This window comes from Apis dorsata, unplaced genomic scaffold (assembly GCF_000469605.1).
Source record: "Apis dorsata unplaced genomic scaffold, Apis dorsata 1.3 scaffold_579, whole genome shotgun sequence".
Classification (NCBI taxonomy): domain Eukaryota; kingdom Metazoa; phylum Arthropoda; class Insecta; order Hymenoptera; family Apidae; genus Apis; species Apis dorsata.
Window position 1 is genome coordinate 218,708 of NW_006263788.1, and position 3,266 is coordinate 221,973.

Sequence of the window (3,266 nt, forward strand, 5' to 3'; positions counted from 1 at the left end):
GAACGTGCAAGGAAGAAAGAGATTACAGGAGGCATGGCAGTCGAGCTGCACCTGTGCATACGCGGTTCGTTCATCACGTGGAAAATGCAGCTATGGCCCTTACCCTGGGAACAATGCTGGCTACGATGGGTACTATTTCCCGTAGGAGAGGAGAGGAGAGGGAACGTGAGCTCGCTCGCGCGCACGCTACGCACGAAAAGATGGAGAGAAGAGAGAGAGAGAGAGAGAGAGAGAGAGAGCGCTGAAGAAAAAAACAGAGACGGACAGAGGGGGAGGGAAAACGAGTTGGACGACCCGAGGAGGTCTTGTACACCGCATTTTCTCCCCTTTCATTTATGATTTCCTCTTTTCCAACCAGAATTGTATATTCACCAGCGACCAGAGAGAGAGAAAGAGAGACTTTCTTAATAAACATCGGTGTGAATCGCAGAAAAACCTCGAGTTAATCTGTTAACCCCTGAACAAATTCTTTATCCAAACGTTTACACCTTCAAGCGCGAACACCTTTACGCGCCTGTGCGCTCAGAGGAATCGCGGGATGCATTTCGCACAAAGAGGGATCTGGCCGTCACGTGCCACGGAATGAAATTATCGATTTTCTTACAAAAACTCTATCTATCTTTAAAAGAGACGTTTCGTTTCGTTTTTAATCGAGCATCACCCGTCCAATCTTTCAACGCGTAATCCTGCTCGAAAGAGAAATGGATATATATATATCGAACTAGCTACAATCTAGAATAGGAAGAACGGTTTTGCTGTAAACAGCGAAGAATGTGGAACGTAAACGAGACACCTATACTTGAAACGAGACGTCAACGTGAACGGTATACACGTCGATGTCCTCGACTTCCGGTCCCCGTTCCAATTTCGAATCGACCGCTTTCGAATCGAGCTCGACTTCGATAACTTGTGTTATTCTCAAGCTCTAAATTAAACGTTTACGCTTCCGAGATCGGGGGTTATTCCTTCGAAAGAAATTAGAGATTATTTACGATATTAATAACAATAATAAGGAAACGTCTTATAATAATAATAATAATAAAAATAATAATAATAATCTCGATGCTCCGAGGGGGGGAGAGAGAGAGAAAAGAAAGAGAGCACACGATATTGCGATAAAGATTAAAAAGCAGCGGGTAACCGCGTAACGCGAAATTGCTCGATGTCGGTCGAACTATGAAGAAGGTTTCATAACGAAAGACACTTTGATACATTCACCCGTATAACGTTCGGACATGCAGTGTAACGTGCATAAATATGAATATGTGCTAGGAGATAGGCTATATATCGCTTGTTCTATTTTCTGAATAGGATTCGAAGTAGATGTCGAGAACTTGTCACTCCGTGATTTATACATTTGTCTGCGCCGGAGGACGAGATCGTTTTCCATTCCCCTTCTACTCGTCTTTTAAGCCTGTCAGGTCATACCGAGTTCCAATACGAAAGGGAGGGAGGAGTCTTTTTCGTTGAGCGAAATAGAGAGAAGAAAAGGAGAAAGAGAGAGGGGGAAAAAAAAAAAAAAAAAATGAAAGCAGCTATGCCCTATGAAGCTAGATTCTCAAGGATAAAGCTAGCCAAGGTTGCCGAGAGTGGAAAGATTCGATCGTTGGTCGTATTTCGAAGCCAAGTTTGCGGCAGGATGCCTCGACCGTGTGCCTGATGGTCAATTTATTAGAGCGGAACTTATTTTCAAAATTATACACGATTCAATCATGTCTTAATGTTTTTAACGGAACTCGTGGATAAATCACTCGTATCTGGGAGAATGAGGGACAATAGAATGGGACAAAAACCGTACTTACTCCGAATACTTTAAAAATATAATCGAACGAACGAAACGAGCAGTAAAGAGAGAATCGCGAGCAATGACGCAAGCAGAAAAAATGACACGCGTCTATTTTTTTCTGCCGACTATGCTCTAAAAAAAATTGAAGCAAAATAATAAGAGAAGAACACGCTTCGAATTTTAAAGATTATATTACGTTATCGTTGCCTTTTAAATAATGTCGTGGAATACCATTCGATCTTGTTCATCAACCAGATTGAAAATCGTAAATGTCAAAAGTTTGCCAAGTTGCATAGTCATCGTTGAAATAAACGTCTATTGTAAATACTTTGATTTGCAATTACGAAAGCCGCGGCATCACGCGTGCATCACAGTTTACGATCTTCTATAATTAACCTTAGCCGAGGAAGACGGTACGGCGTTAATAATTCGGTGTTAATAATAATTTCGGTGAAAAAAAATGCTAGTAAATCATGCAAACTATTCCGTCCGTTCTATTGTCGTTCCGGCCGTGCCTTCACCCCTGGATAGGCAGGCTCGTTCGAATGAAACGCGACTTCAAAAGCAAAGGAAGTCCGTCGAGAACCCGTACAAGAGGGTTGCTCGGTGGTTGGACCGCTCGTTAGTATCAGCTGCTTGCTGCTTAAAAATAACCTCTTCCTAGTCACCAGTACAATCGCTAAATTAACGCCGGTAGCGACGCCCTTCGCGTGGAAAACCATCTACAGACTTTAAATACATCGTTCTAGAACTATTAAGGATTCTTCGAGTTCCAGACTGGCTAGACATACAGAATCGGTTCGACACAGAAAAAAAAAAAAAAAAAAAACGTTTACGAGGCATGTACAAGTGTAAGGCATAATCCATTAAACACGCTTGTTGAATAATAAAGATATTATGACGGTACGAACGTGTCATACATCTTTCCGGATGTACGGCTGACAAAAGGGAGGAAATAGAGTTTAATCATCCGAAAAGTCAAATGTTTCTCTTCGAGGTTTCAAAGCGTCTCGTTGAAATGTTTAATCTGATAGAAGTATATAAAGTGTATATATCCATTCTAATCAATTAATGCGATTAATGGATTTGACTAAACAGCTTTTGATAATAATCAGCAAATCTCGTGGTACATCTATTTAGAACGTGCCTAAACTGGTCCGATTGCTTTCACAATTTACGAATACGTGATTCGTGATTTATTAATCACCATGCCAAAATATACTTGGAGCTAACGCGAGAACTAGGACAACCTTCTGATAATTCGTTAGAATCATCCCTAACCGGGTCCAAGAACAACAACCGGTTGCTAGACAGACATACGTCGTCATTCGTGTAATTTTTCGGTCGCTCGCTAATGTCTCACAAAGGCGAGACACGCTTATTCGCACGTTATTCCCCCACGCGTATTGTCTCGTACCGCAAAAAGTCGTATTCCTCCTCCCGAGAGAAAGAGAGAGGAAAAAAAAAAAAAAAAAAAAAA

The 3,266-nt window shown here is 41.5% G+C and overlaps 1 protein-coding gene across 1 annotated transcript in view; it reads right to left on the bottom strand.

Annotated features, from left to right (window-relative positions):
* The window catches only part of LOC102679506 (maternal protein pumilio-like), a 62,324-nt gene that overhangs the window by 43,874 nt on the left and 15,184 nt on the right, over positions 1-3,266 (bottom strand).